Source organism: Octopus sinensis, linkage group LG19, assembly GCF_006345805.1.
Source record: "Octopus sinensis linkage group LG19, ASM634580v1, whole genome shotgun sequence".
NCBI lineage: Eukaryota > Metazoa > Mollusca > Cephalopoda > Octopoda > Octopodidae > Octopus > Octopus sinensis.
Genome location: NC_043015.1, coordinates 13,435,407 through 13,450,486, shown reverse-complemented (window position 1 = coordinate 13,450,486; position 15,080 = coordinate 13,435,407). Strand labels below are relative to the sequence as shown.

Below are 15,080 nucleotides of genomic sequence, written 5' to 3'. Positions count from 1 at the left end.
ACGAGTTAAATACGCAAACAACGAGAAAAAAATAGAAACAGAACAAGTAAACACAGAGAAAGGACTTTTCATGTGTTGTCGGCTGTCTATCTAATCCTCATTTCGAGCATTCAACGATAATATCAGTCTTCAAAGACAGTTGCTTCCATAAATTACAAAATAAAATTTTGGATTTATGGAGGGTCAAAGTTGGGAACATAAACAGGACAGTGGAGACATACAAGGAAACCGAACGAAAACAAACCACGGAGGGTCGTTAGACCAGAACGAGAGGAAAATAGTGAACGCTGGAGAAATATTTTCTTTGAAAAGAGAAAAGAGAAGCGAAAGAAAACTCCAGTCCTTAGGACCTCGTGTAGGAAAAGGAAGATGGTCACGTAAGGAAAAGAAAGATGGACGATGGTCACATGTGAGGAACGAGAGAGTGAAAAAGAGAAAGGGGGAGAGAGACAGATAGAAAATGGTGAACGTGAGAAAAAGAAAATTAGAGAAGGATTGGGGGAAAATCAGTATAGAGTAGAAACGCATCAAAAAGGTGAAGATAAACTGACTTGGAAATGGATGCGTGGCGTTCAGTTAAATAATGATGTAAATAATATATATATGTGTGTGTGTGTGTGTGTGTATGCATATATGGGTACAGGACGTTACCAACTGTGTAGGCATGAAGTACGAAAACAAGAGTTAAATGCGCAAACAACGAGAGAAAAAATGGAAAATAGGGCAAGAAAACACAGAAAACGGTTGTCATACACACACACATACACACTCACACACACACACTCACACACACACACGCACTCACACACACACACACACATATATATATATACTAGCAGTATCGCCCGGCGTTGCTCAGGTTTGTAAGGGAAATAACTATAATGCATTTTTAGAGAGTTATAGCCAAAAATTAGCAAAAAAATGGAAAAAAACGATGGTAAATTTTTTTTTTAATTAAAAAAGGTGGAGTTGCGTCCCCTAGACAGTTTGCGCTTTGTGTTTCTAATTCTCGACCCCATGTCGAATTTATCGATTTTTTTCAGAACTGGGGGAACTTTTCAAAATTTTCGCTGCGTTAGTTTTGAATTATGACATTGGGCTATGTGTGTGTCAAGTTTCATCAGAATCGGTTGAAAGCAGTGGTCAGGGTGAGGGTACAAGTAAACAGACACACAGAAACACGCACAGACAAACTGCCGTTTATATAGAGAGAGATAAATATATAAAATATATATAATTTGTTATTTATGTTTTGGTTTATGTCTATCACTGTTTGAGTTGCATAATAGTGGTTTTATCTCTAATTTATATCTTATATATATAATAGAATAATAAAGAGAAAGTTCTTGGTATCGTATTACATATATTTGAAAGAATGAGATGGCTTTTTGTGGGAGGGGATAATTTTTATTAAGGTTAAAATAAAAATCATCCCCTTAAAAAAGCCATCTTTACTCATATATATACGTGTGTGTGTGTATACACACACATATGTGTATATGTGTATATATATATATGTATATACGATGGGATTCTTTCAGTTTCCGTCTACCAAATTCACTGACAATGCAAGTAGAAGACACTTGCCCAAGGTGCCACGCAGTAGGATTGAACTAGAACCATGTGGTTGGGAAGCAAAACTCTTACCACACAACCACGCCTGCGACTATGGTATGCATAAATTTGTCACATAGACAGAAAATTAAATTTATTCAATCAAAGGTGCTTCAGAAAAATCTTGAGGATCAATTGGTGAGACCGTGTCACAAATGAAGAGATTCTGAGAGAAGCAAAGTCACGACCACTACCAGAGATTGTAGTAGCGCGCCTATTCCACCTGGTTGGCCATATTCTCCGTCAAGCCGATCAACGTTGTTCTAAAACAGGCATAAAAGGGGCAAGTCGAAGACCGCCTTGCGGTGGACATTTCAAGACGACTTGAAGATAGCCGACATTATGTTGAATCGATGTGCAAAAGTAGCAGCCGATCAAACACGTGAAGGGAGATGGCTGCCCAATGTACTGATGGACACAGGATACAAAGCAAAAAAAAAAAAGAAGAAAAATCCAAAGCAACTAATTTATTCCTTTATTTATTTCAATCATATTACTGCGGCCATGCTGGAGCACCACCTTTAGCCGAGCAAAATGACCCCAGTACTTATTCTTTGTACGCCTAGTACTTATTCTATTGGTCTCTTTTGCTCTACCGCTTACTTACGGTGACGTAAACACATCAAGATCGGTTTCAAGCGATGTTGGGGAGAGGAAAACAGAAACATAGACACACAAATACACACACACACACACACACACACACACACACATACACACACACACACACACACACACACACAGAAATTGCAAAGATAATCTGGATCTCGACTGAGGAAAAAAAAACTCCGAATGGCCCGTCCTTGTTTTCTTTGTAGCGTCTATCTGGATGTTCTGTGTTCTTGTTCCATTTTGTATATATATATATATATACCGGAGTAAACACATAAATGTGAAACAAGGTGGAAAAAAGAGTACTCAAATACCAGTGGTAGAGTAATATGCTTTATTTAAAGCAGCAGAAAATTCAACAAAATCTGTTACTCTGAGTTTCTCGTTGCCGTTCATCAGACAGAACGGCAACGAGAAACTCAGAGTAACAGATTTTGTTGAATTTTCTGCTGCTTTAAATAAAGTATATATATATATATATATATATATACATACATAATTAATAATATCAGGGTAATAAGATTTTAGAAATTTTTACTACCAGTGGCCTAGCGTACTAGTCAATTGACCATATATTATTCATATAAGATACAGTGTACATTTAAACACATTAAGAGGTATCCATCATAGGACTCCCTTATGCTAGAAGGAACAGCTAAAGTCCAAACCACTAATTAAGGATAAAATCTCGAAGGGAATGAAAAATAAAAACATTTACCATCTATTTACTGGACCATGGTTTCTGAATGTTTTTAGCAAATAAAATAGGTAAGATGGATGGAATTCGAAAGAGAAGGGAAAATTTTAATTTAGAAATAAGGGCGATATTTAGAGAACCTATATGAAGTGTTGACCTTTTTGTTCCTTAGAGTATGAAAATCCGTGGTTGGTAGAAATATCCAACATCAAGTTGGTTAAAGGTGTTGTCAAGCGAGTTAAAATAGTTGGCTTCCATTGTCCGTATGCACGTATGACCCAATGATTGTATGGTTCCACAGACTAAGATCCCACCCAGGAGGTCTTAACCATTCGGTCACATCTCTCTCTCTCTCTGTCTCTCTCTCTCTCTCTCTCTCTCTCTCACACACACACACACACACACACACACACACATGCACGTTCACTTGCACATACATATACACACATATACTCACAGAAATTTAAAAAAACGCAAACGTACCAAGATGAAATAAAAACAAATTTTACTGGCATTTTTACTGAGAAGGGTAATACTGTGAGAATGGTGATAAAATACCTTGGAATATTTGTTTTCTCCAAGGTGGCGAGCTCGCAGAAGCGTTAGCACGCCGAGCGAAATGCTTAGCGATATTCTCATCCGTCTTCACGTTCTGCGTTCAAATTCCGCCGAGGTCGATTTTGCCTTTCAGGGTCGATAAAATAAGTACAAGTTGAGTACTGAGGTTAATGTCCTGGTGTTGTGCCAAGATTTGATATCAATATGTGTTTTGTTCCTTTACGACCTACATTTAACCCCACTGAATTCAACTTTGATCTCATCCTTCCGTGGTCGATACAATGAAGTATCAGTCACGTATACGGCTCAGAATAATTGACTGTTCTCTCCACCACGGTTTTCTGGCCTGGACTATATTAGAACGATTATAGTGGAGAGCGAGACAAAACATCACGTTGTTTATCAGTCGCTAGTGAAGTGTGTCAGTATATAATAAGTAAACAAGTTATGTAAACCCACATCGTGAAGTATGTTTGTTTTGGACTTAACAAGGAAGGAAAAAAAACAGAAAACTTTAGTTTGTTCTAAACATGAAATCAAAATGCAGACCAATCGTTAAAACACGTGAATGAAACTGTCAACAACTGAGAAAGAAAAAAAATCTTTTATCTCTTACTTGACTGCGGCCATGCTGGGGCACCGCTTTGAAGTGTTTTAGTCGAACAAAGCGACACCAGGACATATTTTTTAGGCGAACTGCTTATTCTATCGGCCTCTTTTGCTGAATCGCTAAGTTACGGGGACGTAAACACACCAACATTGGTTTTCAAGTTGTACTGTGAAACACACATCCGCGAGCGCACACACACATATTGGCTTGGCAAAAAAGTAATTTAGTTTTTTTAGTGTGAAATAAAAGTCATTTTTTTCATACAAAGAATGAACTATATATTTTCCATTTTGTTCGATGATCTTTTGCCATCTTTCTGGCAACTTCATGATTCCGCGCTTATAGAACTTCTGGTCCTTATCACCTAAAAACTGAACAAGTGATATTTCATATCATCATCATTATTGAAAGTTTCACCATTCAAAGAATTTTTCAAACTTCGAAATAACTGGTAGTCTGATGGTGCAAGGTCAGAGCTATATGATGGATGTGACATCATTTCCCAAACAAGCAACGATAATTTTTCACGAGTTAGTAAAGACGTGTGTGGTCTAGTGTCGTCATGGTGGAACACGATTCTTTACGATTTGCCAATTCTGGCCGTTTTTCTTTGATTGCTTCCCTCAGTTTCATTAGTTGTTGACAGTAAACATCTGAAATGATCGTGTGATTCCTTGGAAGCAGCTCAAAATACAGAACGCCTTTGTAATCCCACCAAATTGAAAGCATGACCGTTTTTTGCTGCAATTCAGATTTCGATATGGTTTGTGCTGGTTCAATACGCTTGGACCATGATCGTTTTCTATTGATGTTATTGAAGACACTCCATTTTTCATCACCAGTGATGAATTACTTCAAAAAAAAAGGTCGATTTCACTGCGTTTGAGATTAATATATTTAAAGTATTGATTCGTTGTATAAAGGAAATCTCTTTCCATTTATGTGGAACCAAAATATTGAGCTTCTTAATGAGTCCAAGACATTTTAAGTGATTTTCAACAGTTGTATGTGATACATTTAACCTCTCTGCAATCTCTAATACAGTTATATGACTCTCAGATTCAATTATGGATTTGATTCGGTCATTCAGTAGATCGACCAGAGCGTTGGTCATCTTTAACTGAAAAATTTCCATAAGGGAATTTTTTAAACCATTTCTGACATGTGCGTTCTGTTAAGCAATCATCACCATAAACTTCACCTGTGTCTTTGTGAGCCCCAGCAGCTTTCTTGCTTTTACGGAAATAAAAGAGCAAAATATGGGGAAAATGTTCGTTTTCGCACACTATGTTAAAATTGACACTGAACTAACAGGTGTAAACAAAATTACGCGCAATTTGTTTCTAAAGTAAGCAAAAAGTAACGGCTATCAAATGTCAAAGAAAAAATCATAACATTGACAAAAGTTTTTTTAAAAGATCGTAACTCTAGCGCTTTGCAAAAAATGAAATTACTTTCTTGTCAACCCAGTACACACAGACACGCACACACACACACACTCACACACACACACACACACACACACACACACACACACACACACACACACATATATATATATATATATAATATATATATATATATATATTATATATATATATATATATATATATATATATATACATATATATATACACATATATATGTATATATATATATATATATATATATATATATAATGAAAATAGTAATGCAATACGAGAGTATTGCTTTCCAGTATTTATTTACTTTTATGTATATATATATATATATATACATAAAAGTAAATAAATATATATAAGGTGAATTCACAAAGAAAATAATAAAAGACGAAGACAGGTGCTACAGACAACAAAAGCTCGGGAAGTGAAAAAGTCTTTAACGTTTCGAGCCTACGCTCTTCCACAGAAAGGAACACAGAAAAAAAAACAAGGAGAGAAAATAAAGAATGTGAAGTGGCTAGCGAGCTATCATGGCGAATGCCGGACAAAAGGATCACACAGGAAATCTAGGAAGAATAGGAGATAATAAAGTAGTGGTGATCCCAAAACGAAGGTGTGCGTGCGTGTGTATAAGTGAGTATGTATGTGTGTATGGAAGAGGGCTGGTGACCTTGACGTTTGCGTGTGTATATGTGTAGGCGTGAAAGTGTGGGGCTGGGAAGTGGTCAGTGCTGGTGTGTGCGCGTTGGTGTGATGTGATGTGATATGTTGTATGGTATGGTGGTGTATGTAGTGGTGTGTGGTGTGGTGTGATGGTATTGGGATATGGAGGAGTCGAGAGTGGGGAAAACAAGGGTGCGTGTGGGTTAGGCTGAGGGTGGGGGTAGAGATGGGGTATGTAGGTAGGCAGAGGGTGGGGGTAGATGTGGGGCATACGGGAGTGTGTGTAAGGGATAGGGTGGGGTGGGATGGGAAGGATAGGGAAGGTGGTGTGGAATGTGTAGGGGTGGGATGGGGTTACCAGGGAGGGATGACGATGAAGGGGTGAAAGAGAAGGTGGGTAGGAGTAAAGAGAAGAGAGAAGGAGAGTAGGAGTGAAGAGAAATAGGAGTCGGAGCAAGAGAGGAGAGGTGGGTGGGTGGGTGGGAGGAAGTAGGTGTGAAGGGGAGAGAGGCGAGGGGAAGAGGTTCGATGAAGAAGGTAGGATAGTTGAGCCCATGTGACGCAAAAGAGTGAAGGGAGATGATTAATCCCTGTTCACGGCGCAAACGGGAGTCCGGATGGCCTCTGTGCAAAGACAATCCGAATGCGGACAGGTGTTGCAAAGAATGACTGGTAGAGCGGAAATGGCGCGAGACCTGAGTGTCATTGCCGAGTCGGATGTCTCGGAGGTGTTCCGCGAACCAGGCAGCCAAGCGGCGTCCCGTTTGCCCGATGTTTAGAGAAGGGCAGAGAGATCAGGAGATTCAGTAGATGACATTGGTAGAAGTGCAGGTGAAGGAGTCGGTGATGTGATAGGGTCGATGGTGGATGCCGGTGAGGAGGGTGGTGTTGTAGAGGTAAGGGCAAGTGCGGCAGCGTGGGCAGGGGAAGGGAAGAACGACTGGCTTCTTTTAGTTTCCTAGAAATAGTAGACAAATTTCCATGAAATTATAGTCTAACGCCTAAAAATAGGAAGGACATATCGTACAATGTGGTTCCAGACATTAAACAAGATGGGGTGATCACGGCTCGAAAGCCTTAGATCATAAGTTTTCCCGGTGGCTCTATCCTCAGCTGAACAAGAACACATACATGTATATGCGCGCGTTTCACTTTGTATGTATGTATGCGTGGTAGTGGGGAGGATTCGCGCACGAGTGAAAAGTTGATGTCGACTATCTTTATAAAGTACCGAATAGATCGTTGTGGGCCAGCATAACTAAATAAACACGAATAAAAATGTTTGTGCATTTGTGCTTTCATAACTCATGCTGCAGTACACTATGACAATAGCGGTCAGGTCGTTAACCTCGTAACATTATTCAAGTGAGTTACGTCAGTCACAAAGTTTGTTTACAAATGTAAATGTGTTACATCCGTCTAAAGTTTGTTTACCTTGTAAAAAGTAATCTTCATCTGCTATCATTAACAGTTTCGGTGATATGAGTGAACAATGAAACTAGTTGTTTCTATATTTTACAAGGCTAGCGAAAAATCTTTCGTAGACCATGTTTCTAAATACGACATACTATTAAATGTCTGCGATGCGAGTCAAGATATTTACTTATTTATTCATAACCCACTCTAGTTTTCTATTTAAGATACACATACACATACGCATAAATATATACTAGCTACCAACTCTAGTTCTCTAGTTCAGTTATACACATGCACACGCATATATACGAGCTGAGTAGCCCGTTGTTGCGGGGCAATTTTCTGATCATGTCTTCCTCGTCGGATAGGCCACTTGATCAGGATGGATGTTGTTTGGGGCAATTTATGATGTTGCGATAAACGAAGTCTTTTGTTTTACTATTTGGTACATAGATACTCTTTACTCTCTTTTACTCTTTTGCTTGTTTCAGTCATTTGACTGCGGCCATGCTGCAGCACCGCCTTTAATCGAGCAACTCGACCCCGGGACTTATTCTTTGTAAGCCCAGTACTTATTCTATCGGTCTCTTTTGCCGAACCGCTAAGTAACGGGGACATAAACACACCAGCATCGGTTGTCAAGCAATGCTAGGGGGACAAACACAGACACACAAACACACACACACATGTATATATACATATATACAACGGGGGCTTCTTTCAGTTTCTGTCTACCAAATCCACTCACAATGCTTTGGTCGGCCCGAGGCTATAGTAGAAGACACTTGCCCGAGGTGCCATGCAGTGGGACTGAGCCCGGAACCATGTGGTTGGTAAACAAGCTACTTACCACACAGCCACTCCTGTAAAGATTCTTTTTCTACTTCCTACTCTTGAACTCCTAACGTAAAACTATCCATGGGTAAAGTAGGGCTTTTCATGGTGTAAACTGGTAACCGAAAATGTTCACCTTTGCGATTTGTTGATGGTCGTGGCAAAGCTAAAGCTCACTGGAGATTGAAATCGTTTGAAATAAAACGGGATATCGTTTCCTGAGTTCGTGTGAAGGAAGCTCTTGTGCACTCATCACCTAATCGATGCATCCTATGCTGGGTGTCTCCTGAAACCGTGCGACAGAGACTGGTGCTCGAATATCAAGTCTATTCCCTCTCTGTTCGGGTGTCTCCTGAGCTTGCTGCTAACGCTTTGAGCGAGTTTTTCGACTCAGTCGCCCAAATGAAATTTCTTGCATACGTAAGCACGCATGCGCGCGCGTACGCACACACACATACACACATACATACATACATACATACATACATACATACATACATACATACATAATACATACATACATACATACATACATACATACATACACATATTCAACGTGAGAAATATACATATACAGAGAAAGCGTGAGGGAAAATATAGTTAATATATATAGAGAGGCGAAAAGTTTACAGTAGTGAAAGCATAAAAGACAGAGAGACAGATAAACATATGAACTGACAGAGAGGGGTTCATCGAGATACGCACTCGGTTCCTCTAACTGCTTTGCATTACATATCATATCAAGAGATAAGTGGGTATGCATGCCTGATACACACACACATGCACACATACACACACACACGCACACACACAGTGAAAGAGAGAGAGAGAGAGAGAATGATAAATATATGCAGAGAGGAGGTAAGTTTACAGTGAGAAAAGCGTAAAAGACAGACAGACAGACGAGACGGACAGATAGAGAGAGGTTCATAGACGGACGCGCTCGACTCGTGTGACTGATTTGCATTAGAGGACATATTAAGAGAGACAGTGGGAGCAGCATTTGTGAGAGACATACATATTTAGAGACAGAGAGTGAGAGAGTCTATGGTCAATATATAAAGAGAGGGTGACGGCACAAAAGACAGAGACAACACAGATAGACAGACAGTTTGAAGATCACACACACACACACACACACACACACTTACACAGGGGATCATGAAATCATAACTTTTAAGATGGCGACTTCTAAAGACATTCGATGTTGGCGATCTGTAAGTTGAGTTTTTTCTCGTAGTAAATTATATTTTTTGATAACTAATAACCAGAAACCTTTTCCTTGAGACGCTAATTTCGAAAATCAAATCCGTTTTCCTCTCGGGTATAACGTTTCGAAGCCTTTCGGTGATACACACCATAAACTCTCACTTACATAGGTGTATACACACACACGCGCATATATGTGTGTGTGTGTGTGTATATGTATGTGAAGGCGCATGGCTCAGTCGTTAGAGCTGGACCGTGCCTCTGATCTTTCTCCGCGTGCCTGCCCCACCCTTATTCATCTCCCGTTCCCCTTCCCTACCACCCCTCCACCCTGTCCCTCCAACGCACCATTCTCCGAGCCTTCCGGCGACTCCAGTCAGACGCCTCCACCTCGCACATCTTCCCTAACCTACACCTTTCCTCTTTCAAACGAGCCAATAACCTGCCACCTAGTCCACAGTTTCTGCCCTACCCTCACCTCCCAGCCTGGCTCCTCCCACTATACCCGCTCACGGTATCGCACCCGTTCCTACTCTCCAACACAACCATCCTCACAGGCACCACGTCACCGACTCCTTTACCTACACCTCGAGTAATGTCATTTGCTGCATCTGCTGCTCTCTCTGTCCTGGGAGGCCGATTGGCTGACCGGTTCGCGGAGCACCTCCAGGACATTAGACTCGGTAATGACAACTCAGTTTCGCGCCATTTCCGATCTACCGCTCATTCGCTACAACATCTGTTTGTGTTCGGACTGTCTCTACACAGGGGCCACCTGGACTCCCGCCTTCGCTGTGAACAGAAATTAATCTTCTCTCTTCGTTCCTTTGTTCCATATGGGCTCAACTCATCTACTCTCTTCATCTGAAACCAAACTCATCTCTCTTCACTTAACGCCAATCCCACAGGGATTCTCACTCACCTCTCACACCCTCTACCTACATACCGGCATACCCCCTCGGTACCCTCACCCACACTCACCACTATACACACACCGATGCACACTGTTCAACTCATCACTCACTTCACTCACCATTTCACACACACCCACAACACCTTCCCACTCCAAACACACTTCTCAGCACCCACACAATCCACCATGATCCACACACAAACACACACAATCTTCAATACCTATTTCTTTATTACCCACAAGGGGCTAAGAGTAACTGGTACTTAATTTATCGACCCCGAAAGGATGAAAGGCAAAGTCGACCTTGGCGGAATTTGAACTCAGAACGTAACGACAGACTAAATACGGCTACGCATTTCGCCCGGCGTGCTAACGTTTCTGCCAGCTCGCCGCCTTCAATACCGTCACCACACATACCGCTATATGAGTATCCACACACACTGTTTAACCCAGTACACACATCACACACTATCATGCACACTCCTACACCCACACAAGCACACAATACCTCTACACACACAGTATATACTCCCACATCCACGTAAGCACACAATATCTGAATACACACAATATATACACATACACACATACACACAACACGCATAAACATACGCAACACACATAGACAAAGATAATTTTCGCTCACGCACATGCACTATACACATGCACACTATTTGGTCACAGTGGTACATATATAGATAGAAAGATAGATAGATAGATAGATAGATAGATAGATAGATAGATAGATAGATAGATAGATAGATAGATAGATAGATAGATACGACGGACTTTTTTCAGAAATCCACTCACAAAGCTTTGCTCAGTCCAAGGCTATAGTAGAAGACAGTTGCTAAAGGTGTCACGCAGAGGAACTGAACACAGAACCATGCGGTTGGAAAGCAGGCTTCTTAGCACACCGTCACGCCTGCGCCTATATATATATATATATATATAATATATATATATATATATATTATATATATATATATATATATATATTATATATATATATGTATATATATATATATATATATATACTGTTGTATTTCGAGTCATTTTTTTTGGGCCAAATAAATACACGCACTTTGTTCACTAGCGTCATTACACATACCACTATATAATAGTGCCTGTGTTTATTTGGCAAAAAAATAATAAATAAATAAATAAAATGACCATCCTGAAATGCAACATCTGTTTCAACACACGATTTAATATCAGGAATCTTCTCGGAATTCATCATAATCATCAATGTTTCTAGACTGCCAGTCTTAACTTCGAGATTTCCGATGTGTAACAACTTCATTGTTATGACAGGTAAATATTTTAATGTTTAGTCCTCTGGGTCAAAATTTGAAGTTTGATCGTTAGGTTTACACGTCATAAACCTAACATGGGTGAATATATTCTTTAGGTCAACTTTTACTTATTTGCGAGTACTTCTGGCTTCATCACTAGTTCAGTTCTCAATAAATTGAATGCATTTTTTTTTAGCAATGATGGTCCAAACCTATGCCACATTCATTTTCTTTTTAGCAATGATAGTCCAGTTCTAAACTACATTTTGAGATAAAATAAATGAAATTCGGTTCATCCCCCAAAAATGTTAGCTCAAAATATGAGGACAAAAATGGAAGAGTAAGGCGAAAAATTGACTTTGTTTTAAAATATCTCAGTTATTTTAAAAGAAAAGTATAGATTAGACAGATTTAAAAGAATGTGTTCGTTGAAAAAGAATTTTTTGGTGAAAACCTCGTTAAAAAGTATTTGCTACAAAAAAAGTAGTGTGGCTTTAAGTGACAAAAAACATGGTAATTAACCTAAACATTGATTCTGAATCAAAATATCTCAGCTAACACTGTTTATAATAGTATCATCATCAATTTATGAAGGTAAATGTTAATTATAGTAATAGAAGAGTTGCCTGTATAAAAAGGTGATCTAGAATGAAAAATGCGGGCGCAGAATCCTAGAATTAACTTCTTTGAAAAAGACAACCGTTTGACTTGCAGTTACAAGAGTGAAGATTGTGGATCAGATCTTTATGAGTCTTTCAATAACAGCATCTAAGGTAGTAAATACTTTTTCAAACTAGTAATTTCAGTAGATATGAGTGGAAAACAGGATCGAAAATCTTTCCATAATAAAGCGATATTGTATCAAAATTTCTGTAATGTTTTCTTATTTCAGTCATTCAGCTTTATCGATCAAAAGTCGATCGGCACAGCCTCACACTCTCTTCTTTCTGCCGCTTGCTCATCATTCCCAAAATTTGTCGTAACGCGAAATTACCATTCCCATTGATTTTCATATTCTAAAATGACAATGTATTCCGACGAGGTTTTCTGTTATTCTTTTTTCGGAAGGAACAGCATCAACAAGCAAACAAACATATAAACAAGCAGCATAATAACTTTTATAAATGAAAATATTTTATAAACATACACAGTGCAATATGTACACCAATTCTCATTGACGTAAGATCAAAGACATTTCATTCAACATTTTAAATACCTGGAGTATCACATTTATCGGTGTGATTGTACATTGTTTTAGATGGGTGTTGCTTACCTTCTTCGTACTCTAGTTGCTGTTGCTGGTGGTCATTGTATTGGTTTTGGAGTTGATGATAAGTATTGGTGATGGTGAAGGTTGATTCATGTGTGTGCGCGTGTGTAAGAGAGAGAGAGAGAGAGAAAACAAGAAGAAAGAGAAAGAGTGAGAGAAAGAGAAAGAGAAAGAGAAAGAGAGAAACGAAGTAAGATAGACAAATAGACAGAGAAGTTGATAGATAGATAGATAGATAAATAGATAGATAGATAGATAGATAGATAGATAGATAGATAGATAGATAGATAGATAGATAGATAGATAGATAGATAGATAGATAGATAGATAGATATTCACTGTAACAAGAAAATATGCAAAAAAACATATTTACTGTAAAAAAAATTCCACCTCACACACTGTTTATAGTATATAGCTTATAGAATATATACAAACACTTGCATAATCAAGTGCAAATGCGTGCGCTCACACACATGCATACACATCCAAACACACACACACGTGTTTATGTATTATCATGATTATAGTTTTTCAAAATGTTAATTATATTTGATCGTTGCTAAAATGCCAAGGAGCTAAGTACAATCACGGCTAAGTATAATCAAGGAATACTCTATCAACATCCAAAGTAAAACTTATATAACCGACGACTTAGAAACCTTCACAAAGATGTTGCGTAATGGGAAGACACCAGCGAAGCATTTAACAGCTTATTCTGTGGAAGTTCATAACTAAATATTTCAAAGTACAATGGGAAGTCAATTAGTCATGTCAAATTGTCACGCCATTACACGGACCAAGACCGAAAATATTAATTCAGCAAAAGATTATAGGCCCATTGCATCTCTCAACATCATGTACTAACCTTATGGAAACTGCCTCAATCAATTCCCCCCAAAACCAGGAATCCTCCTGTGTTACGGCCGCCTCAAGTTACTGGATTTCGCTCTTACGGAAATTCTAAAGTATGAACACTAATTTTAGGATACAGTCTGTCGCTTCGCCCACACGGAAACTCAGTAAAATTTAAAATATTAAATACTATATTTTCTTTTAAACCAAACGACCGCTCCTTGGCATTTTAGCTACGATCAAATATAATTAACATTTTGAAAAACTATAATCATGATAATACATAAACACGTGTGTGTATGTTTGGATGTGTATGCATGTGTGTGAGCGCACGCATTTGCACTTGATTATGCAAGTGTTTGTATATATTCTATAAACTATATACTATAAACAGTGTGTGAGGTGGAATTTTTTACAGTAAATATTTGTGTTTTTTGTGTTACAGTGAATATCTATCAATCTATCTATCTATCTATCTATCTATCTATGTATCTATCTATCTATCTATGTATCTATCTATCTATATATATATATATATATATATATATATATATATATCAACTTCTTCCTTTCATTCTATCACCGAGGCTAAAATAAATTGAGATCTTCCTGAAAAGCGACTCTTTTCACTAAGATATTTTTGCCATCATTCTATATACAATTTCTGAAGTAGAAGTAAAGTTGTGGTTAAAGGTGGCTTGTTTTAATACTTTCTTAACTTTAAAGTTAATTTTCCCTCATGATTTTGGTGTTGAATCTCCATACATTTTTGTTATTTTCTTCCATGAGATGTAGTTGGTTTGTGATGGACTTTCTTTTCACTTTCAATTTTAAGGATAATATTTTTATGTCCGATTCTGCGGCACATGTTGTTTATTTCTTCTAGTTTCGTTATAGATCTTGGTTACTTCTGTTATTTCACTACTTCGTACGTAGCACATGACTTCAGAGAGACCTGAATCCGATCGAGAACTTGTGAAATTATGTTTCCAAAAAGTCCATGCCAAAAAACCATCTAATCTTAACCTATTATTCGATTATAGCAATGAAATATGGCAAAACATTCCCATAGAATTTAGTAATCACTTAGCGAATTCAATGCCGAGGCTTTGTTCA

At 38.4% G+C, this 15,080-nt stretch overlaps 1 long non-coding RNA gene across 1 annotated transcript; it reads left to right on the top strand.

Annotated features, from left to right (window-relative positions):
• Positions 1 to 4,127: 4,127 nt before the first annotated feature.
• Positions 4,128 to 13,835, top strand: LOC118767158. Its single transcript, XR_005003061.1, has 3 exons — positions 4,128 to 4,138; positions 7,257 to 7,263; positions 13,693 to 13,835. It is a non-coding gene; the product is annotated as an uncharacterized LOC118767158 (long non-coding RNA).
• Positions 13,836 to 15,080: the final 1,245 nt, after the last annotated feature.